At 49.5% G+C, this 24615-nt stretch overlaps 1 long non-coding RNA gene across 1 annotated transcript in view; it reads left to right on the top strand.

Annotated features, from left to right (window-relative positions):
- Positions 1–23796, top strand: part of LOC307177989 — a 96363-nt gene extending 72567 nt beyond the window's left edge. The window contains exons 2-3 of the long non-coding RNA XR_013825118.1: positions 22778–22919; positions 23571–23796. This is a non-coding gene — a long non-coding RNA (uncharacterized lncRNA). The remainder of the gene's footprint in view (positions 1–22777; positions 22920–23570) is intronic.
- The last annotated feature ends 819 nt before the right edge of the window (positions 23797–24615 follow it).

Raw genomic sequence — 24615 nt, 5'->3', positions numbered from 1 at the left:
GTCCTCACCATCTTAGCAGCTGCTTGGAACTCCATTGCACGGATGGACCACAGTTTATTCAACCAGTCCCCAACTGATGGGCATTTGGGTTGTTTCCAGCGTTTTACTACCACAAGTCATGCTGCAACAAATAGCTTTGTGCATATATCTTTTGTATTTTGCCATTGTGGTTTTGGGACAGATTCCTAGAAGTGGGATTGCTAGGTCAAAGGTAAATGCATATGTAATTTTACTAGATACTGCCCAATTCCCTCCTATAGTAGGTATACCATTTCGCATTCCTGCCAGCAATATATGAACACACCCAGAACAAACATTACTCTCCCAATGTTATGTTTTATAGATGAAAGAACAGAGATACAGGGGCATTAAATAACGTGTGCAGGTCATTGGACCCAGCCAAGAAGTGTTTCCCCAGTGGATAAGATGTATAGCATTAGCCTGGGAAGACCTCACTCTCTACCCTTTGGGTAGAGGGCTTAGAGAGGTTAACCCCTCCATAACCAGCATCCTGGCCTCTGGTGACTGTCACAGTCTCCAGTAGTTACATTCCAGTTCCGGAAAAGCTCTGTGTGTTTCCCACCTTTGGGGCTGTACCTCAGGGACCTCTCAGGATGGGGTGTCATCCTACCAGGGTGACCCCTGTTAGAAGCAGCTTTTCCTTCCTGTCCCATGTGAGTCATCACTGAGCCACCACCAGACTGGAGCTCATGCTTCTTTCTCTCCTAATTAGAGCATCTATTTTCATGCTCAAATGTGATAGATGCATGAAAAGGAGGAACAAATGTGCCTGGAGATCAACCGCTTCTCGGGAGACAGAGTCATTTAAGAGAGCACTTAAAATTTTTAATTTTTTTAATAAAATGACTCAGCATCCCTCCGAATGCACTGAGAGAGAGCAGCTCATGCCACCAAGGAGAAGGCAAAAGGGAGGCACAGGAAGCTTCACACGCAGAACCCAGTATATCCTTCACACCGGTAACCTTCACACAACCCTTTTCTTTTCCTCAATATGATTTTTCTTATTGGAGTACAGTTGATCTACAATGTTGTGTTAGTTTCAGGTGTACAACGAAGTGAATCAATTATACATATACATATATTCATTCTTTTTCAGATTCTTTTCTCATATAGGTTATCACAGAATACTGAGTAGAGTTCCCTGCGCTATACAGTAGGTCCTTGTTGGTTATCTGTCTTAGATATAGTAGTGTGTGTGTTTAAACATGATTTTCATAGCCAGCATGTAAGCTTGTGAAGCCTGCTCATTCAAGTCTGTGTCACCAGTTCCTAGTCACACAACCCTTTTTAAAAAAATAAAATTTATTTATCTTGGGCTGCGTTGGGTTTCTGTTGCTGCGCACGGGCTTTCTCTAGTTGCGGCGAGCGGGGGCTGCTGTTCGTTGCGGTGCGCGGGCTTCTCATTATGGTGGCTTCTGTTGTCGTGGAGCACGGGCTCTAGGAGCGTGGGCTTCAGTAGTTGTGGCATGTGGGCTCAGTAGTTGTAGTTCGTGGGCTCTAGAGCGCAGGCTCTGTAGTTGTGGCGCACGGGCTTAGCTGCTCTGCGGCATGTGGGATCCTCCTGGACCAGGGATTGAAGCCATGTCCCCTGCATTGGCAGGTGGATTCTTAACCACTGTGCTACCAGGGAAGCCCTCACACAAGCCTTTGATGTGGGTATTATTACCTCTTTTTCACGGGGAATGCAACTGAGGCTCAGAGAGGCTAAATGAGTTCCCAGAACTCACCCAGCTGGTAAATGGCAGAGGTTGTTCAGATCTAGCCGCTCTGGCACTGTGTTTTTTCCAGTGCATTCATCTCCTCTCCAGTAGAAGATCCAGACTGTACACAGGAAAAGTTGCAGAACTGCTTCATTCAGGGGTAAGAGCCCCCTCTCTTTGGAAAACTTTCACTAGCCTTCCTCTGGGTCCATCCACCTCCTGGTTCATCCACATTCTCTTCCAAGGAGATGGCATCTAGTGCCATGGCTATTATCCATCGGGTTGTGTTCAGCTGCAAGTAACAGAGATCTCAGCCAAGTCTGGTTTAGATCGTTGGGTAGAGTTCTTGTCCCACAAAACTGTGAGGCAGGTAGGCTTCAGAGACTAAACGTCAGAACTTGTACCTTTTCCCCCCCTCATGTCCTCTCTTCTACCTTCCATTGTGTCAATCTTACCATCATCCTGGCCCTCCCGTCCCCTTACTCCTGCCCCTTGGTTGCAAAATGGCTGCAACAACCTCCAGATTCTTCATGTTCAGGGAGAGAAAGGAGGTTTCTTCCAGAGTATTCTTGAAAGGACCAGAAAGCCTTAACGCTTGTCTTTAGTTTCATTGCCTCAGATAGGGTCCAGTGGCCATTCCAGACTGGTTACATGGCCAGGGGATGGGATGCATTGCTGCTTAGACTTGAGCTTCATGTCCCACTCCTAGTGCAGGGATGGAGTTATTCCCCCAGGCACATGGCAGACGTGGACACCAGAGCATAAATTAGGGTAGTTATCATGAAAAAGCATATGGATATTGGACAAGCAATCCTGATGTCTACCACAACTCCCAAATCCATACCTCTACCCTGACCTCTGAGTTCCAAACTACTAAATCTGGTTGCCTATGTAGTATCTCCACTTGAATGTCTAATATGCACCTCAAGGGTAACATGGCCAAAATGGATCTCCTCATTCACTTCCTGCCATCTATTTCTCCCTCAGTCTTCTCTATCTCAGTAAATGCATAAACTATTCACCTGGCTGTTTAAGCCCAAAATGCATTAATCTCTTACCACTCTCCCTTTCATGCAGCAAGCTCTAGCCACACTGGCATTCTTTTTGTTCCTAGAATTGTTCCCACCTCAGGACCTTTGCACATGCTCTGCCTGATATGCTCTCAACTTAGAACTTTACATGGCAAGCTGTTTCTTGTCATTCAGGCCTTTATTCAGTATCACCTTTCCTGGCTACCCCATCCAAATTAGGCACCCACCCTGTCTTCCCCCGGCCCCCATCACTGTCTATCACATCACCCTGTTTTAGCTTCTTCTTAGAACTTATCACTATGTGAAATAATCTTGTTCATTCATTTTGTTTGCTTGTTTATTGTCTGTCCCTCCTCTAGAATGAAAGATCCATGCCAGCAAAGACCTTGCCTGTCTTGTTCACCTCTGTGTCCAGTGGATCTATGCAAATATCTATCCTATGTGATACCTATGTGCATATCTACATGCACACTGCTCCCTGGGGTTGTACAACATAGCAGCCCCAACTGTATCCTAGAACCTAGAATATGCCAGTACATGGTAAATGCTTGATAAGCGTAAATATATAATTGGATAGATGAACAGGTGGCTGAGTAGAGGGATGAGTGGAGAGATGGGTGGATGGGTGGATAAGTGGATGGGTATCCTTAATTATAATCCTGCGTGAGAGTAGAAAGACTATGTGTCCAATAGGTTCTTGTTGGGCCAGAGATGTTCTCAGAACACCATTTATTGCCTTCCCTCTACCATTTCATTCTTCTAGCTTTGAAACCCCTAACGATTTCAGTTATCCATTCCTACAATCCCTTGTGATTCCCAATCCAATAGTGCATTTTGACCCAGACACCTCACCCCCAACCCAGGCAGGCCACTTGCTGCTCATGCCTCTGCCTTAAAAAGTGTCAAAGAAATAGCACCCTAGAACTAAAATAATAACTATTATTATAATAACTAACATCTGTATAGCACTTTACAGGTTGCAAATATTATTTGCATAGATTATCTCAATTATTCATCACAATAAATCTGGTTCCATTATCATTATTATTATGTCACTGAGGTTCAGAGGAAACCTTAAAGATAATCTAGTCCAGAGATAGCAAACCCTTGACACACAAGCCAACACCCTCTCACCTGCACCCATGGCAGACATCACTAATCTATTAAGGTACTCCTTCCTATTTAGCCCAATCTCAACCCTGGAATCCTTCTCAATATTGCAACCCACGCAGCCACCTCCAGTCAATCAGACTGACACACATGACAGAGAGAGTTTTCCCAGTGGGCTGGTCCATGGCCCTCATTTTGCATGTGCGGAAACGGGACTAGAGATGCTACTCAGTGAGTTAGTGGCAAAGCCAGCTCTAGAACCCTGGGCTCTCGGCCTGTATGTAGTCGGAGGTCTTCCCAATGGCCCCTGCACGTGGCTCAAAGTGATCAAGATTCTGATTTAACTGAGCATTGGGCTTTAAAAGCCCAATTACAGGAGACTGTAATTTGCAGCCAAGGTTAAAAATTACTCAAATGTTGTCCATCTATAACAGCACTGGTCATATTTTCCTGATGTTAAAAATTACCTGCAGCCACTTGTTAAATGTCTAATGAGCATTTGTAAACGTACAGGTCTCTCTCTGGGAGAATCTGACTCAGGTCTGGCCTGGGGCCTAGGTCTGGCCTAGGAATCTGCATTTTATAAGCATCCTGGGTGACTCTGATCACCTGGGAAGTTGGGCCATGCAGCTCTGAACAGGCTTAGTTGGGACTCTTTTTGGTAAACCCAAGAATGAGGCCAGTCAGCTCCTGAGTGTCAGGAGGCAAGGAGTGACCTGGGCTTTGGCTCTCTAAACAGTTGCAAAGACTTCTGTCCATTTAGCAAGCGGTTGCCTGTCTTTTTAAGTCTCCAGTCTAGATTATTATGTAATCCATCTCAAGCATTTATAAGAATAATATTGCCCTCATGCCTGACTTATGTAGGAAAAGGGACAGCAAGGAGAAAGACAAAGTAGAACACGGAAGTAAGAATGAAATGAAAATTATTTATCCATTTTAGACAAGCAATTTTCTCTAATGTTCTGTTCTCTTGTTTGGTTGTCCTTCTGAGAGCTCAAGGCCCTTTTAAGGTGGGGCAAATCCGGGGGTGGTTCTTGAGGCAGACGATTAGCCTTGGATGGCTGGGAAGGTGGGGTAGGCTTCACCGGGATCGGGGCCCTGGAGGAACCAAGTGTTCAGTGACAACATGTGGGCCAGGAGACCCCATTGCACACCACCTGGCCCTGAGGGGTGGGACAACACACAAGTGCTGAGATTTCCCCAAGTGTCAGACACTGAGCTGGGTTCCTTTCACCCACAGGAAAATCCTGCAAAGTACTGTTAATATCTCCATTTTACAGATGAGTAAACTGAGGTTCAGGGAGATGGCAGTGTTTTGGGCTTCACCTGGGAACTTCTCACTCTAGAAGGGAAAAAACAGCATTTAACCCAATTCCCAGTACTACCAGGAAGAGTCAGGCACACTGGAATATCAGGGTGAGAATATGCTTGGGACTTTAAAAATGGAAACTAGAGTCTTTTTTTTTTTTCAACCATACATATTAATGGAAAGACGTAGCCTGGAGGATTACAAATAGCAGAATCTCTACCTAAATTTATTTGTCCTTGAGCTAATGCTAAAGTGGGTGACAAATCCAGAGCATGAAAGAAATGGGTCTGGAATTAAGAACAAGGTACAAAAATGCACCAAAAGCCTTGAATATGTGCACACCTCTGACCCAGCAATTTCACCTCTAGGAACTTATCCTCCCAAAATAGCCGAGTAAGTGGGCCAAGAAGTATTTATAAGGCAACGTTGTTTACATTTTTGACAAACTAGAAACAGCGTTAATTGTCAGACACTAGACTTAATAACAATATAGCACATTCGCAGAGGCAAATACCATATAACCATGAAAAATAGTGATGCAGATGGAGATCTGTTAAGACAGAAAGTGGTTCATCACACATTTGCTGCGGGAGAAAAAAGCCTTTGTTGCAATAGTATGTATGATTGTGGTGTTAAAATAAATAATATTCCAGTGATGATAAGTGATCTGATATCTATATCAGATATAAACCAAAACTTCAGCAGTGGATGATTGGATTATTATGTCTATATAATGGGATTAGCGATCGTTTTTTAAATATAAATTTATTTATTTTTGGCTGCCTTGGGGCTTCGCTGCTGCGCGTGGGCTTTCTCTAGTTGTGGCGAGCGGGGGCTACTCTTCGTTGCGGTGCACGGGCTTCGCATTGCGGTGGCTTCTCTTGTTGCAGAGCTCTAGGCGCACAGCCTTCCGTAGTTGTGGCACGCGGGCTCAGTAGTTGTGGCGCACGGGCTTAGTTGCTCCGCGGCAGGTCAGATCCTCCCGGACCAGGGCTTGAACCCATGTCCCCTGCATTGACAGGTGAATTCTTAACCACTGCGCCACCAGTCAAGTCCCTAGCAATCATTTTTACTTGCTTCTTTTTTTCCCCCATTTATCCAAACAGGCTGAATAGTTATACCTCGCTGTATTTGTTTCCAGTTTTATTGAGATATAATTGACATACAGCACCATATAAGCTTAAGGGGTACAACATAATGACTGGACTTGCATATATTGTGAAATGATTACCACAATAATCATTACTACAATAATCACTATACATTTGGTTAATATTCATCATCTCATATAGATTTTTTTAAAAGAAAAAGAAAAAAATGTTTTTTTTTCCTTGTGATGAGAACTCTTAGGATTTACTTCCTTAACTTTCAAACATACCATATAGCAGTGTTAACTGTAGTCATCATGCTATACATTACCTCCCCAGTACTTATCCTATAACTGGAAGTTTGTACCTTTTGACTACCTTTATCCAATCCCCCCATCCCTCACCTCTGGTAACCACAAATCTGATCTCTTTTCCCATGAGTTTGGGTTTTTGTTTGTTTGTTTTTTTAGATTCCAAATATAAATGAGATCATAGCGTATTTGTCTTTCTTTGTCTGACATTTCATTTAGGATAATGCCCTCAAAGTCCATCCATGTTGTCACAGATGGCAGGATTTCCTTCTTCTTTATGACTGAATAATATTCCATTGTGTATATACACACAACTTCTTTACCCATTTGTCCATCAGTGGACACTTAGGTTGTTTCCTGCCTCCTTCTTTCCTTCTTCCCTTCCTCCCTCCCTCCCTTCCTTCCCTTCTTTTCCTTCCTTCCCTTCCTTCCCTTCTTTCTTTCTTACTATTTTTTCCCTAATTTTTTCTCTTCAGAGAACATGTGTCAATTGCATACTTAAGTGGAAGTAAAGTCCACTTTCAAAGGAGGATACTCCCAAGTTCCTGCATAACTGACCCCTGTCCGTGGTTTCTCCAGAAACTTCAGAACTGAGCCACGTGGAGGGGGCTTATTAATGCCACCAGTGAGGGGGAAGTAGCGGACAGACCTGGGGGTGGGCAGGGGGTAGGGGACATCAGTATCAGGGGACCTGGCCAGATCATGAGCTCATAAACAGCCATGAACCCACCTCACAGATACACCCAGCTTACAAGCCACACGGGCAGGTTACATCATGCCCTTCAAGCTGGTCCCTGGCTGGTTTGTGGCATGTGGAGCTGGGCACTTGCCACACCCTCTGTCCCCCACCACATATCTGTGTGGGTCAGCTGAGCTTTGTGGAAGCTGAGAAGCCTCCTGGGAAGAAACACATGAACCTTGAACCACATACACAGCTGGAGTCATTCATACTGAGAATGACTGGCCACCCTGGAGATGACGAGCTGAGTGGAATGTGCGGGTCCCTGAAAAGAATTCGTGAAGAGGGGAGGGGCCTCCCACGGAGGGAGCCCCACTTAGAAACGGGCCTCAGATGCTCCTGTGGATGAACTGGCAGCTGCTCCAGGCTGAGGCGGGTCTGTGCTCAGGGCAGAAAGCATGTGCGCGTGTGTGACACTCGGGACCCAGGAGAAGAGCAAACTACTGCTGTTCCTTGGAGGTTGCCAACGTTTCCTGCTGAACAAGCAGAGACCTCCAGACCTTGGGGCCTCTCGGGGAAGCGCACTGTGCCCAGCAGAGGTGGCTGTCTCAGAGTCATCAAGGAAGCAGCGGTGGCCCAGCGGAAGGGGCAGAGGACAGGCATGGTGGCCTGGGATGAACGTGAGTGGCCATCTGTCTGTGGTAGTTGGTTGCAGTATTCATTTCCTATTGCTACTGTGGCAAACTACCACAAACTTGGTAGCTTAAAACAAATTTATTCTCTTAGAATTCTGGAGACCAGAAGTCCTAAAGCCAAGGTGTTGGCAGGACTGCATTCCTTCTGGAGGCTCTGGGGCAGAATCCATTTGCTTGCCTTTTCCGACGTCTAGAGGTTGCCTGCATGCCTTGGGTCTCGGCCTCTTCCTCAAATCACTTCGACCTCTGCCTTCTATCCTCTGCTTCTGTCATTGCATCATCTTCTGGGACTCTGACCCTTCTGCTTCCCTCTTACAAGGACCCCTGTGATTGCATTGGGCTCACCCAGATGATCCCAGATAACCTCCTCATTTTAGGATCCTTAATTTAATCACATCTGCACATCCTCTTTTGCCACAAAAAGTAATGTATTCCCAGGTTCTTGAGATTAGGATGTGGACATCTTTCGGGGGCCACTATTAAACCTAGCACATAACCCAAGAGGGCAGGCCGGACGTCTTCTCGGGGGCTCTCAAAAAGCTGTGAGGGCTTAGCACTGCTGGGAGTAGAGTTTAGGGCTTGGAGTTAGCAGGCTTTGGGCATTCACACGAAGTGGTTGTTCAGCCTCACAGGATAGTGAAGCTTGGGGACACTTATGGGTCAATACAAATGGGGAAACTGAGGCCCAAGGGGAGCTAAGGATCTGTCAAAAGTTGCTGGGCTAGTTCTCCAGCTTCCCTCCATGCTGTCTGTTTCACTCAACTGACATTAGAGAAAGGGGTGCTGTCGTCTGTGGTTGCTCTTGTTTGAAGCAGAGAACAAAGTCTACCAGGTTCGGTGGGGGTGAGAGTGCTTTGCCAGGGCCTGGAGCCCTCGAGCGTGAGCAACCCGCAGAGACTTGCTGGGCCTCTGTGCTCTTTGAACGGCTGTCCCCTCACTGGGGCTTTCCATCTGGGGAGGGTGGAGAGGGGCCAGTGCCGCCTCAGGGAGTGATGGCAAAGGGCTGGTTCCCCTGAGGCTGCCTGGCCGCTGTGGTTACCTCTGGCTCTTTCCACAAGGAGGAAGCTCTCCTCCGGCCCCAGATTTAGAATGTGGGGTGAGTTCTGGGGATGAAGGGAAAGCATTCGGAACCCAGCCAGCAAGAAGGCATTTCTCTCTCTGTCTCTGACCCTCTGGAGAACCCACAGGTATGTGTGCCTTGGTGGTGAGGGGAAGGGGGAAACGAGGCTATGTGCTTTAATTTTTTTTTCTTTCTTTCTATTTTATTTTATTTTTAGGCTGCGCGAGGTCTTAGTTGCAGCATGCGGGATCTTTAGTTGTGGCACGTGGGAATCTTTAGTTGTAGCATGCGGGATCTAGTTCCCTGCGCGGAGTCTTAACCACTGGACCAACAGGGAAGTAAGTCCCTTTCTTTCTATTCTTGAGTCGGCCAGCTCTCAGTGAATTTGTTAGAAAGAACCACTAATAACAGAACATTGGGGTTTTAGTCCCGCCCCTGCTTCTCTCCCAGCATATGACTCTAGATGTGTCATGGGACTTCTCTAGGCCTCGGTTTACCCATCTGTAGCATCAAGGGTCAAACGGGATGATCTCCAAGGTGCCTTCAGATTCATCCAGCTTATGCTCGAATGCTTATGACAGCTCGCATCCCCGCCAGTCGCCCCACTTCTTCCTTGTACTCCTGGGCTCTCAAGCCCAGCTGGTCGCTAGAATCAAATCCCTACCACCACCATCACACTCTTTTGGCTCTCCACGGTGCCCAAGCAGCTGGCCTGGGGCCCGGCCCCCAGCAAACCAGGCTCCCTGAACAAGTAGGGAATGAATCAAAGGAAGAGGCCCCAGGCAAAGGGGCCTGTGTCGCACTCCCTGCGCCCAGGGATGGGCAGGCCCTGGTTCTTGCTGTCTTCTGCAGAGAACTGCAGAATCCCAGGAAACCAGTTGTTAAGGAGCCAGTGGCCGGCTACCAAGTTAGACAATGAGCGCTTGGGCTTTTCTACCACTGTTTACCTTGTGTTAAGTACATGAAAGTGATGTCATTTCTGCACCCATCCAGCTGGCGCAGCCGACGGGGGCTTATCAGGGGCTCCTCCCCTCCCCATTCCGGCCACCCCAACCCTCATCATTAGGGGGTGGGCCGGGGGGGGTGGGCATCGGGGCCAGTCAACTGCCCCATGTCATCGCTCTCTCCCAGCCCCGCATCTCTCTCCCTCCCCCTCCCAAGTTCATCCACTCTCATCTCTCACCAGGAAGGCTGTGCTGGTGTCTCACTGGTCCACCTGCTACCAGCCTGTCTCATCCAACCTCTTCAACCCCCAAGGCCAGAGGGAGCTTACTAAACAGCACCCTGCCTGGAACCCCTGGCTGCCTTCAGTTTTGCGTCCAGAGGAACGTTTAGCCTCACCCCCGGCCCTAGAGAGCTGCCCACCCATCCAGCCTCCCGCTACTTCCCCACCACACCCCGGGCTCCAGCCTCAGACCTTCAACCAGCCAGAGGTTCTTCCACATTCTGGAAGGTTTACCTCCTTTTTTTCCCCAAGGGCTTCGCCCCTGGGGACCCCTCTTCCCTTCACCCTCGTTCCTCCTCAGGCTCAGAGTACATCTCCGAACCGACCCTCTCCCCTCCACCCCCAGCCCTCTTCCCTCCTATGCGTCCTCGCTGCATCCTGCTTGGGAGAAAAAAGTCAGCGACATTCAGAGACTGTCAGAGGCTGCAAAGTTTGCAAGACACAGAAAAGGCCCTGAGGTTTGCTGATCACCTTAGGAGATGTGTGTGGGGTGAGAGGAAGGGTGAGAACTTTGGCTGGGGAGGTAGATGAGGCATTCGGGGCCAGGATGGGCCCTTCTTGCCTCTGGCGTCAAGGCAGTGAGAATCCACCTCCTGTTGACCCTGATCCCCTCTACCTGGCCCCTCCCTCCATCCCGGCCTGGCTTCGGGACAAGGGCCTGAGCCCTTCAACGAAGCCCTCACGGCTGCTTCGAGCATCCTCGGGGTGCAGTGCACATTGGGCCAGTGAGGATGGCCAGCAGGCGGTCACAGCAGCCCCAGAGAGTGGCCAGATCTGGGCCTCGGGAAGGAACCAAGGATGGGGGAGGCCCCGTGGGATACAAAGGAAGGCATGACGGCTCCTTGCTCGTTCTCTGAGGGTGAGAGCAGATTTGCTGTAGCCACTGCGGCCCTTGGCTGGTTTCCTCTGAAGCAGCCCCAGTAGGCTCAGTTGGAAGGGTCTCCTGTTCCGGAAATTGGTTCCCACCAGAGGACGTGATCAGAGATGCAAGCTCAGCGGAGGACAAAGTAAATAAACCCCGTAGATGGTGCTCCACAAAGAGATGGCGAGGGCTTCCCTGGTGGCGCTGGCAGCGCAGGGGACACAGGTTTGATCCCTGCTCCGGGAAGATCCCACATGCCGCGGAGCACCTAAGCCTATGGGCCACAACTACTGAGTCTGCGCCCTAGAGCCCAAGAGCCACAACTACTGAGCTCGTGTGCCATAACTACTGAAGCCTAGAGTCCGTGCTCCGTAACAAGAGAAGCCACAGCAATGAGAAGTCTGCGCACCCCAACCAAGAGTAGCCCCCGCTCGCCGCAACTAGAGAAAGCCCGCGCACAGCAACAAAGACCCAATGCAGCCAAAAAATTAATTAATTAAAAAATAATAAAATAAAGAGATGGTGACAAATAACAGCCAATGTGAGCTCGTCCACTCCTCACAGCACCCTCTGACAGGGCACTGTAGCTTCCCTTTTGCACATTTTGTACACTTAGTACACATTTGTGCACACGCTTAAAACCAGGCAAGTACCCTAACTACCCTGAACCTCAGTTTTGACTTCTGTTAAATGGGCTTATGAATACCTATGTTACAAGGCTTTGTGAGACTGAACGAGGGAATATAGGCGACAGGGCTCAGCTCGTAGTAGGGGATCAAATCTTAGCTTCCTAGGAATAAGGAGCCATCCTGGCCACGGGGCAAGATGGTAGCTAAGGGCGGGCAGGGGTCTTTGACCGATGAAGCAAGTTGGGACTCCAATATGGGAAGATTAGGATGAGTTCTCTGAGGCCAAACTTCAGGATGCCTGGCCTCTGGGTACTCCCTTCCCCTGGCCTCTTCCCACCCTGCCCACCCTTCCAGGCCCAGCCACCCCGTGTCCACCGCCTCCTGTCACTTGGCTTGTGGGACATGCGGACCCTTGGGCTCATGTCCTGGCCCATCCCAGCCTGGACCATTCTGGAGTGGAAGAGCTAGTCCAGTTGACTCCTCCTCTGGAAACCCCCGAGGCAGGGGGCGGGGGTGGTGAGGCCTGGTTTCATCCTGGTTCTAGAATCACTGTTCCCATTCCCCTGACTTGCCAGCCATGGCCACTTCCTCCCCCCAGGCTAGGCCAGCAGTTGCGCTGCCTATAAATAGAAGAGTGAGATTCCTCATGGCCCAGTGAATGGGCCGACATCCTGCCTCTGCCTGACTGAGCCCTGAGTCACAGGCCCCCACTGGAGGCCCGTCCCAGGCGGACCAGGCTCGCACCGGGCTGACACGGCCCCAGAGGAAGCACTGGGCAGTGGAGGGTCCCTGGGGAGGCTGACAGAGGCTTAGAGAATCGCGGCTGGCATTTCCTCCCGGTGAGGCCGCCCGGGGCTCGGCACACTGGCTGGCTCACCGGGGAGCGTGTGCACGGCGTGTGCCAGGGAGGGGGGTACCGGCTTTGGGAAGCCCAGCAGCCTCTGCATCCTCGTCCGCGAGGGTCACGGGCCGGGGGATTCCCTGAGAGCCTCGTCTGTGCTCACAGCACTCTTGCTCTGGCTTTGCTCGTTTCAAAGCCAGAATGAAACCCACACAGAGACAGGCACACCCAAAAATCGATGGGAAGGCTGGCAAACAGGCCTGGGCACGGGTAAGAACCAAGAGAACTCCGGACGGCCAAGTGGCCAGAAGGGCAGGCGCGGACTGGGGTCAGGGATGTGGGGCCAGAGGCGGCGGTGGGGGGGGCTCCCGCCCTCTTTGTCACTCTGCCCAAGAGTCAGAGGGGAGGAGGCTCTGACAGGCTGCCCTGGGGTCCTGCGTCCACCCTGTGGCTAGGGCAGGATGGAGGGCCCCGGGTCACAATCTGATTTCTGGAATGTGGTTTTGCTTTCTTGTCTATTTCTCTCTCCTCCCCTAGATCCACTAGGTTACACGCTGCGTGAGGACAAGGCAGGGCAGTGTTCGCTCACCACTCTGCACCCGCCACACACTTGTCACATGAACGCTTGTCTACCCACTCACACTCATACACATACTGTCCTCCGCAGACTCACTTGCACGTGCATTCACACACACACACACACACACACACACACTTGCTCCCCTCCACGGGCCTCTTCAATAACTAGGGAAGCTTGAGCAGCCCCTCATCCACTGTCACCTCCACATCTCTCTTTCGGGACTTCCCTGGTGGTCCAGTAGTTAGGACTCCGCGCTCCCAGTGCAGGGGGCATGGGTTCGATCCCTGGTCGGGGAACTAAGATCTCGCATGCCACGCAGCGCGGCCAAAAAAAAACAAGAAAAAAACCAAAAAAACCACCCACAAGTCTCTCTTTCACCCGGCTGACCCCCGGGGAAAAAATCCCAGCTGGGGAATTGCAACCTCTGCAGTTTGGACCCATGAGTTCTTCCTAGGAAGAGTGAGACATTCTTCTGATTCATACACAGGCATCCAGTGATTTCTGCTTCCAGAGGGGCCGGGGGGAAAAATGTCCTTCTGCCCCCATTTGAAAATCCTTGCTGGTTCCCTGTTGTCCACAAGTTGATGTGCTATCTCCTGGCATGGTTTTCCAGGGGCCACAGGCAACTCCTGCCCTTCGCCAAACACTCCATGCTCCTTCATCCCTCTGTGCCGTGCACGGGCTGATCCTGCCACCTAGAATGTTCTCGGCTCCCCCCCTTCCCAGCCCCCGTCACTTGCTCAATTTGCAAACTCCTAGTTGTATTTCAAGACCCAAATATCATCTCTCTGTAAGACTACAAATCACATTAAGTCTCTGCCCCTCCCTTCCTCAGTTTGTCCTGAATTCTCCAGAAACACAGAACTATGGGCTTGGCGAGGTCCTTAGAGACCCACAGTAGTTTGCAACCCAGGAATGGTTGGAAATGTGCGGGGCGTTTTCTGGTTGCCACAGCAACAGGGACTGCTGTGGGCATTTAATGGCCGGGGCCGGGAATGCAAACTAGGAAGAATTGTCCATCCCAAAGGTCGATAGCAGCCCACTGAGAAACACGGAGCAGCCTCTTTTTTGATGGGGAACCCAAGGCCAAGAGAGGGAAAGCGTCTTGTCGAGGTCATGCAGTACATTGGGCACTAAGATGGTCAGCACCAAATTCCTTGGGGGACCACTCCCGGGTGGTGGGCCTGAGAGTGGCCCTCTAACCCTCCAGGTCCTCAGGTCCTGGCCCGGCCACACTCCTGGCACCAGGGATGTCATAGGATGTACGTCGGGGAATGACCCCCACCTCCCACCAGCTGCTGCACCTTCTGCCTGTGCCGGTGGACGGATGGCCCGATATGCCTGAGGATGTGCCTGGAATATGAAACTAGTATCCCCCGGGGAGGACAGAGCTGGGCTTGCGGGCTGGGGCCAGGGTTCTACAAGTAGAGTGTCTGACTCCGTGAGCTTATCTAAACACCAAGAAACCTACCCTTTAGGTCTGAGCCTGGGCACGAGTGACTGCAACATTCCAGGGTTCAGCCTGGCCATGGGAGGCAGGCAGGGAGAGGCAGGACCTGGTGTCCCCTTCGTTAGCCCCCAGCCCTGCTCCGAGAAGGCATGGCCATCCTTCCCCGCTCCCCCACCCTCAGCCCAGCCACCCCTGACCCTTCCCATAGGCTGGAGGGACTTTTTAAAAACTGAAAAGTATACACAAAACCAGAGACAATAAATCACTCAGCTGTGACAGTCATCAACCCATGGCCCATCTTACCTCATCCAGACCCGCCTCCCCCATCCACATCCCTCTTCCTGCATCACTTCGAAGCAGATCCCAGGCATGACATCACCTCATCCATAAACACATCAGTGTGTCTATCTAAAATGACCCTTCCTTACAAATAAACTAAACATAATCATAACGCCATGCTCACACCCCCAAAATTAATAATAATTCCTAATACTATCAGTGTTCACATTTTCAGTTTTGACATAATTATCTTTTTACAGATTGCTTAAATTTTGATCCAAATAAAGTTTCTACATTACAATTGGTCAGTATGTCTTTTGAGTCTCTTTGGGCCTCATGTTTTGTTGTATTGATTGGAAGAAACTAGTTGGTTATCTTGTTGCATTTCACTCCATCTGGACATTGCTGACTGCTGCTCTTCGGTGCAGTCGGATGTGTTCCTCTATCCTTTGTCCTGTAAATTGTTAGAAGCAGAGGTTTGATCAGATTCAAGCTTGGTTTCCTTTTTTTGTTTTTAATTTATTTATTTAACTTATTTATTTTTGGCTGCGTTGGGTCTTCGTTGCTGCGTGTGGGCTTTCTCTAGTTGTGGCGAGCCGGGGCTACTCTTCGTTGTGGTGCGCGGGCTTCTCATTGCAGTGGCTTCTCTTGTTGCGGAGCACGGGCTCTAGGCGCACGGGCTTCAGTAGTTGTGGCACGTGGGCTCAGTAGTTGTGGCTCGCGGGCTCTAGCGCGCAGGCTCAGTAGTTGTGGAGCACAGGTTTAGTTGCCAAGTTTGGTTTCTTTATTCTTTTTCTGCCAAGAATACCTCATTAGGTGGTGTTGAGATCTTCTATCAGGAGGTCCATGGTGTCAGATTCTCTTTTGTGATGTTAGCTGCCATTCAAACAATTAATTTGTTAGGGACTGCAAAATGATATTATATTTTATTCCTTCTGCTTTTATTAGCTGGAATCTGTCTATGGAAGAAACTCTTTTCTATTAATTAGTTACATAGTGATTCTGTTTGAAAGGGACTTCTAAAGTTTATCCACTCCCTCAGACTCTGGGGTAAGTGGTTCAGAGAGGGCAAATCCCTCCTGAAAGGACACACAGCAAATTGGTAGCAGGACTAGAATTCAAACCCAGGTCTGCTGCATCATGTGTGGCACTGGTCTGGAGGCAGGGTGGTGGAGCAGAGAAGGTTTGGGTCTGGGAATCAGTGACCTGGACTTGAATCCAGGACCTGCCATTTATAAGCAGTGGGACCTTGGGCAGATCGTTCAGCCCTGATGCTCTCATCAGGATAATCCCTCCTCCCTCATGCAGCCCAAGGCTCACCAACTTTTCAGCCCCTGTGTAAGAAGCAGCAGGCCAGCCTGACATCCCCACTTCGGCACATTCACAACCCATCACTCAGGTCCATGGCCTATCGCTTTAATTTTTTGTGGCTACTTCAAGACCTGCCTAAGTACCCCGCCTTTCCTCCCAAGGGAAGGTGCCCAACGAGAGTGCTTCTCAGATCGCTCAGGCCTCTAGCAGCACAGCCGTGAGCTCAGGACTAACCACATAATTGTGGGACCTTTTGTTCAAAAATTATTTAGAATTTCAAAACAACAACAGGAAAGCATCAAACCAAGCACAGGGCCCTTCTGAACACAGGCCCTGAAACTGGCAGAGAGGAAGCTTTGTCCCAGCGGCCGGAAGGTACATCTCATCCAATTCAATAAAATGTGACCAAACCCAAACGCCAATGCAACTAGCTGCAGTTAAAAGGAGGTGTTTACAGTAAATGGATAGTTAGCAATTACAGTCCTGTAAATGCTATTCCAAGGCTTTTAATCTTTTGAGTCAACCTGTGGACAAAGCAGTAAAGGCTTGATTGTGGAGCAGAAGAGGATGTGAATGTCAATAACAGGAACAATGTAAAAAACTTAAAGAGTTTACGGAGGTGGGGTGTGAACTGGCAGAGGAGAGGGTAGGGAAGTTGTCGACTTTTCTTTGAAGATAGCTAATCGGGTTAGTTCCAACTTAGCTTAAAACCAAAATCCACTCTTTAGCGTGGTTTTATTATCTGGTCTGCAGAAGAATACCAGAAGATTATCCAAATGCCTAAAATAACTTAAATGTACCAAATTGTCAACATACAACCCCAGTAGAAGCTCCCCGAAGGCCGGCAAAGCATTGTTCATTTTGCATCTTTCCCTGGTTCCCTCGACATGCGAGACCTTAGTTCCCTGACCAGGGATCGAACCCGTGCCCCCTGCAGTGGAAACACAGAGTCCTAACAATTGGACCACCAGGGAAGTCCCTCTGTCATCTTACATAGGTACAATAAAAAGAAAAAAATAACAATGTTTTTCTTCCTTGTGACTCTTAGGATCTAATCTTTTATTATTATTTTTAAAGTTGAAGTACAGTTGATTTACAATATTGTGTTAAGGATCTGCTCTCTTAACAACTTTCAAATATACCATACAGCAGTGTTAGCTATAGCCATCATGTTGTATATTACATCCCTAGTTCTTATTTGTCTTATAATTGGAAGTTTGTACTTTGGACTGGCTTCATCCAGTTCCTCCTCCCCTCAGCTCCCACCCACCCCCTACCCCCACCTCTGGTAACAAATCTCATCTTTTTTTCCTCTGAGTTTGGCTTTTTGTTTATTTTCATTTTGTTTTAGATTGCACATATAAGTGATATCATATAGTATTTGTCTTTCTGCCTGACCTATTTCACCTAGCATATTGCCCTCAAGGTCTACTCATGTTGTCAAAATGGCAGGATTTCCCTCTTTATGGCTGAATACTATTCCATTGCATGCATATGTGTGTGTGTGTGTGTGTGTGTGTGTGTGTGTGTGTGTGTGTGTGTGTACCACAACATCTTTATTCGTTCGTCTGTCAATGGACGCTTAGGTTGTTTGCATGTCTTGGCTGTTGTAAATAATGCTGCTCTGAACATGGGTGTACAGGTATCTCTTTGACATAGTGTTTTCATTTCCTTCAGATATATTCCCAGAAGTGGAATTGCTGGATCATATGGTAGTTCTGTCTTTAATTTTTTTGAGGAATCTCCACAGTTTTCCATGATAGCTGCACCAATTTGCATTCTCACCAACAGTGCACAGGGGTTCCCTTTCTCCACATCCTTGCCAGCATTTGTTCTCTCTTGTCTTTGGATGATAGTCATTCTAACAGGTGTGAGGTGACATCGTGGTTTTGATTTTCATTTCCCTAATGATTAGTGATTTTGAACATCATTTCATGTACCTGTTGGCCACTCATCTATCTTCTTTGAAAAATGTTTATTCAGGTCCTTTGCCTGTTTTTGAATTGTATTATCATCCTCACCATCATCATTATTACTATTTTGCTATTGAGTTGTAGGAGCTCTTTATATATTTTGGATATTAAACCCTTATCAGATATATGGTTTGCAAATATTTTTCCCATTTCATAGGTTTCACTTTATTGACCTTTTGCTGTGAGAAGCTTTTTAGTTAGATGTCGTCCCAGCTGTTTATTTTGTTGCTTGTGCTTTAGGTGTCATATCCAAAAACATAACTGCCGAGACCCACGTCAAGGAGCTTTTTTCCTATGTTTTCTTCTAAGAGTTTTATGGTTTCCAGTCTTACATTTAAGTGTTCAATTCACTTTGAGTTAATTTTTGTGACTGGTTTAAGACAGTGGTCCATAATGTACACTTCGAATAAAGATATTTTAAACTGTATATATGAATGAAGAAAGGGATGAATGAGGCCCTAGAAAGGACACTGTGAAAACAAGAGATCAGTTTGCAAGACAGACTCCTGGCAGACACCCCAGTGGGTTCAGATGTCAGCCAAGGACAAGCAGAGAGGGCAAAACGTGAATCTGGGCCTGGGAGCCAGGTGGCAATGGACCAACTTCATTTTTCCACTTAGTGGATGTCTATTAATCACCTACCCTGTGCAGACACCAGGCACCTGGGGTATATCAGCGGCGAACATGAATCCCCCGCCCTGGGGAGCTGATATCTAGGGTAGTATAACGTATGGAGAGCAGCAGTGGCCCCTGGGGGAACGTGGCCTATGCATCCCCAAGACCGCTTCCTCCTGGGAGTGTGTTTGTAATAATATTAGTTGCAATAACAGCAGCGATCGTTTATAAAGAACCTATGGTTATCAGTCAAGACCATTTCAGTTTTCACAACTTGAACTGGCTTACGCAACCAAGAAGGAAACTTTTTGTATATGTATTAATTTCTAAAAATACCAGGGGTTACCTAGCTGCTGGCACGGTGGATCCCAGAACTCCAAGGGCGACACCAGGTGTCTGTGTCCTGCTCCACCTCTCGGCTTTGCTTTCTTCCGCCGTCACTGCACTAACTTCCTTCTCAAATGTCCAAATAGTAAAAATAGCCTCAATAGTAAAAATAGCTCCAGGCTAAGGATCTCAGCAAACAGCAAGCATCTCTTTCCTTATTCCAGACATTTCAGGGCACTGTTGCAGGGACCGGTTTGACTTAGGTGTTATGCCCAGGTCTGAGCCAATATTTGTGGTCAATACTGAGATGTGCTGGTTGGCCTGGGTCTGGTGGCAGGTGTGGGAATGGGGTGGGATGGGGGACAGCCTCAGTTTGCCCCGTAGGGACTGAGAATGGAGGACGGGTGCTTCCCGAAAGAGAGCAGGACAGGCAGCCTCAATGATGCCCTTCCCTGACCTTGCAGCAGGCACAAAGCAAGGGTCGGTTAGGCATCCCAACAGTCCCAGGTAGTGAGACCATTCTTATCCCCATTGTACAGATGGGGAAGCTAGCTCAGACAGGTTGAGGACCTTGCCAGCCTCACACACCTAGCAAGTGGAGGGTAAGGAGTGTGGATTCTTTTGTACCAGACAGAGGTTACCGGGGGAGGCCACAGCCTCTGACATAACAGCATGGAGTCAGAGACGATCTGGCTGATTACACCTAGTGAATGGAGGGGGAGAGAGAAAGGAGAATAATCTGTGATGAATGTGGCACCATGCTTGCCCCCCATCCAGTCCCCAACCCCATGGCCGTGACATGTCGTGCATCTATTCTCTTGTTCAACATTCACCGAGGCCGTGAAGTGCAGTCCCAGGAGCCAGGCTACAGAGTTCTCTAGAAAGCGCGGCCCTCGCCGAGGGATTAAGTGCTGATACTTGAACTTGGAAGTGGAATTCCAGTGGCAAAAGTGAGGGAAAAGAGAAAAGGAGGTCGGGAAGAATGGGAAGCAATGCAAGGGGATGTATAACCACACTGCTGTACAACAAACCACAGGTGGGAAATGTGCCTCAAGTGGTCCAAGGGACAGAGGATGAAGGAATTTATCCTCATCTCATCTCCTACTGTTACCGAACTCAGGTCTGGCTGCTCGCTGCCAGAAATCAACACCCGAGAAGCAGTTGTTGGTAGAAAGGAAAGTCGCTTTTAATCAGAATGCCGGCAATCTGGGGAGATGGGGGACCAGTGTCCCCCCCAAAGATTCTGCTCGGCCATAGAAGTTTTTAAGGGGAAACAGGGAAGTAATCTCAGTTCATCACTGAGGTGGGGGTCAGAGTCGTCACCATCCCGCATGGTGTGCAGGCTTGTCGACTCGTGATTTTTCTTTAGACGCTATCTTGTTCACACAGTTTGCTCGTGGGATTACTGCAGGGGAAGCTGGGAAAGAGATCTGGTCATCTAATAATTACTTATCCTTCATTTCTACTTCTTTGATCTACAGAAAGAACCAGAAAGTTAGGCAAGGTTTTGTGTGATCAAAGCCTAGAGTCTGTCATACAGAGTGAAGTAAGTCAGAAAGAGAAAAACAAATACCGTATGCTAACACATATATATGGAATCTAAGAAAAAAAAAGTCATGAAGAACCTAGGGGTAAGACGGGAATAAAGACACAAACCTACTAGAGCATGGACTTGAGGATACGGGGAGGGGGAAGGGTAAGCTGGGACAAAGTGAGAGAGTGGCATGGACATATATACACTACCAAACGTAAAATAGATAGCTAGTGGGAAGCAGCCGCATAGCACAGGGAGATCAGCTCGGTGCTTTGTGACCACCTACAGGGGTGGGTGGGATAGGGAGGGTGGGAGACACAAGAGGGAAGAGATATGGGAACATATGTATATATGTATAACTGATTCACTTTGTTATAAAGCAGAAACTAACACACCATTATAAAGCAATTAGACTCCAATAAAGATGTTAAAAAAAAAAAGATCTGAAAGGTGTGCCAGGTTACTGGCAAGACAAAAGGGCCTCCTGCAGAGAGCTCTTTCCTGCCCAAAGCTGCTTACACTACCGCTCCAAGTTCATCCCTCCCTCCCAGTGTATGGCTCGCGTCCTCCAGCCCCCTTACCCTGGGATGTGGCCTGGGAGGGGTCAGTTTCACTTGTGAGACAGCCATAGCTGAGGCAGAGCAAGCAGCCAGGAGTCTGGTGGACAGAGGAGCTGTAGAGGCACACGAGACCCACATGCCAGTAAAATGGGGACAACAGTACCTCCCCTAGGGTAATGCATGTAAAGCACTTACTAGTGTCTGGCCCCCAGGAGGTGAGCTGGACCAATGGTTGAATTTGCCTGGGGGGGGGGTCCTTGAGGGGAGCTTCACCGAAGGGTGCGGTCCTGGCTGAGCTGTATTAGCCGGGACTCCTTCTGTGGCAAGCTGGCTCAAATGAAGCAAAGGATGTACTGGACCGCAGAACTGTGGGACCCAGAGGTGCCTCTGGCTTCAGCGCATTTGGACCCAGGGGTGACTCTGAGTCCCAAGGGAAATGACCCACATTGACCCACAACATGAGCATCTGACCTCCAGGGACCTGACCAGAGAGGAGACTGAACGAAGCTCTAGGACAAAGGCAGGTCAGTGGTTGCCTGGGGTCAGGAGAACTGACCCTAAGGGGGAATGAGGGAACTTGAAATGTTCCACAGCTCGACTGTGGTGGTAGTTACAAGGCTGTACACATTTGAAAAAACTTATGAATTAGACACTTAAAGTGGGTGGATACCTCAAAGTTGATTTCTTAAGTGAGACCAAAGAAAAACATAGCTTTATTAGGACCCTTTCTATGACAGAAATCCAACTCAGGATAGTTTTAGGAAAAAAGAAATGCACTCATTGGCTCATATAATCAGGTTAGTCCAGAGGTGTGTTAGCTTCAGGCATGGCTGGATCCAGGGGCTTACTGAGGTCTGGGGACAGCATACTTTCTCTACCACTTGGCTCTGTCCTCAAGTGGAGAGCAGGAGTTCCATCAACGTGGCAACTCCCATGAAGTGAATGCCTCTTTTCCCATAGTTGCTGCAAACATCCCAAGAGGGAGTCTCAGTGTCCAGCTTGGGACACACGCCTGCCTCTAAAGCCAGTGGATGGGGAGTGGCCCCATGTGAATCCCAGGAGGTGGGGAGAAGTCATCCCCTGAAGGAAACAAAGAAGAAAGGGCTGTGGACCTTGGGTCGGGAAAGCGGACAGGTGGTTATCACATCTCTCCGTACCCAGGGGGTGGTGTTATCACCCATTCCTACCTCCAGACATCTCTGCAGAGGCCAGGCCATCAGGGACAGGCCCCAAACTCATTCAAGACCCAAGGCTGCTTTTCTGCGATGTCACAGGCTCTGTGTTGGTTAGATACAACAGTCAAAACAGAAAGCGAGCAGCTAATCTCTTCCCCACCAGCCAAGGCAAACAGAAAGCCCTTCCGGCCTGTGCTGGGCTGTCTGTCTGCACCCCAAGGAGGCTGGCGGAGGAGGGAGGAGCTCTGGCCCAGAGGGAACTCCTTGGAGCTGATGGCATCCGGACTTGTAAGATGAACCCCAAGGAGGGGAAGGATGGCTCCCTGGGCCTCGGTGGGGCCAGACCAGAGAGGCACACAGGGCAAAGGGGCAAGGAGGACAGCTTCTCAGTCCAGAACCACCATCCTAACAGGGCAGGAGGGCCAGAGAGAGGACTGAAGAAAAGGTCATCTTTGTAGAGATCATGGACAGAAGACACTGTCCAACGCCTGGAGACCTACACTCACTTCCTGAGCAATGCACTGCAACCAGCATGGAATGAGCATGTTCTCCACGTCAGACACCTCCCCGGGTTCTCTGATGAAGTGGCCTCCTGGAAGGGGAGGGACAGGGAGCCACAACATCCTACCTGTTCAGAATATGCCTAGAAAGTGGACATACGCCTACAGGGCACTATTATGTCCATTAAACAAACAAGGCAACAGGCTTGGAGGGGAGGGGGCTTTACCCAAGGCCCCGGCTAAGTGGCTGCCCCTGACCTGGCTCCTGGGCAAACGCCCACCAACTCCAGGCGCTCAAAGCTCTGCCCTCATCCTGACTGCTCTAGGCTTTCAGTTGAGCTGAGGTTATTTCTGACCCAGGTAAGCAAGGTAGCTTAGGGCCAGCTCCCCAAAGAATATGGGCAGAGAAGCCTGAGCCTAGGGCCCTCACCCCATCTCCCACCGAGCTGCTGGCCGAGTCTGCCTGCCCAACCGTCCTGTCTTCTGCAGAGCAGGTTAAATGCACGTCATTGCCAAGAGTGTGTACTCGGCCGCAAAGAGCTGGTGGGGAGCAAGGTGAGAGCTCAGGCCCAGCAAGGGAAGGTGGTGTGGACAGCGCTCAGGCCCTCCCTGCCAAAGGAAGCCCGTGGGCCAGGCCCAGAGCTGCTGGGCCCTGGGAGAGGGGCATTCTCAGCTCCCAGCTCCTGTCTCTGCTGTCATGTCCAGGCCCTCCAGCCCTGCGGACCGGCCCAGGAACAGTGACACCTTCTAGAGCCAACAGTGTGCCTGCCCGCTAGTTCCCTGCACTGGCAGCCTGCCCAGGCCCTGGGAGTCCAGCTCTGCAGGAATGAGGGAGGCACCCCCAGCAGGGGTCCTGACCCTGAGGGCCGCCAGCTCGGAGCAGGGCCCCGACGAGCAAAGCCCCGTGCGGGCTGTGCTGCTTCCTGGATGCCTCTGTCCAGGTAAGGAGCAGGGACCGCTAGGCCTGTGCCACCCACCAGCTGTGTGACCTGAGCCACACCTCTTGCGTGTTCTGCAAAAGGGGCTAAACCCTGCCCTGCCCAGAGCTGGGATCCTTGGTATGGCAGGCTGATGGGGGCGGGCCGTGGGTCCAGGCTGGCCATGTACATACTCAGCATCAGGGAGACGAAGGGACGATCACCCAGCCTCCCAGTGGGACAGGGGCACCCACCCAGTTCAGGACACTGTGATGACCGTATCTTGTTATAACTAAATATGCTAATTATAAATGGCAACTTTAGAAAGAGCACTAGCCTTGGGAGTCAGAAGCTGCAGACCTACACCCCAGCTCTGCTGCGTCCTAGACGTGTGTCCTTCAGGAAGTCTCCTGATCTCCTTAGCCTCGGTCCTCCATCTGTAAAATGAGGATCAAAAGGTGACTGAGCAGCAGAGAACATAATGGAAGTGAAAGCCTGCCAGCTGCAGATGGTCCCATCTCCTCCAACAGGCTCTGAAGGCAGAGCTGGAGGAAATCTCTTCCGTCACTAACTGGTGGGTATGGACCTGGACAGTTCTCTGGCCGCTTAACAGAATAACCCGAGGAACAGAAGAAGAACAAAAGGTACCGAGGCCTGGGCCCCTCCCCACACCCAGCAATTCAGATCCAATTGCTCCTGGGGGGGCGGGGTGGCACTGAATTTTTTTTTTTATAAGTTCATTTATATATTTATCTTGGGCTGTGTTGGGTCTTCGTTGCCGCACGTGGGCTTTTAGTGGCGGCGAGCGGGGGCTACTGCGTTGTGGTGCTCGG

This window comes from Stenella coeruleoalba (assembly GCF_951394435.1).
Source record: "Stenella coeruleoalba genome assembly, chromosome: 19".
NCBI classification, from domain to species: Eukaryota; Metazoa; Chordata; class Mammalia; order Artiodactyla; family Delphinidae; genus Stenella; species Stenella coeruleoalba.
Note: the sequence above shows the minus strand (reverse complement) of the source record. Positions and strands in the feature narration are given on the sequence as shown.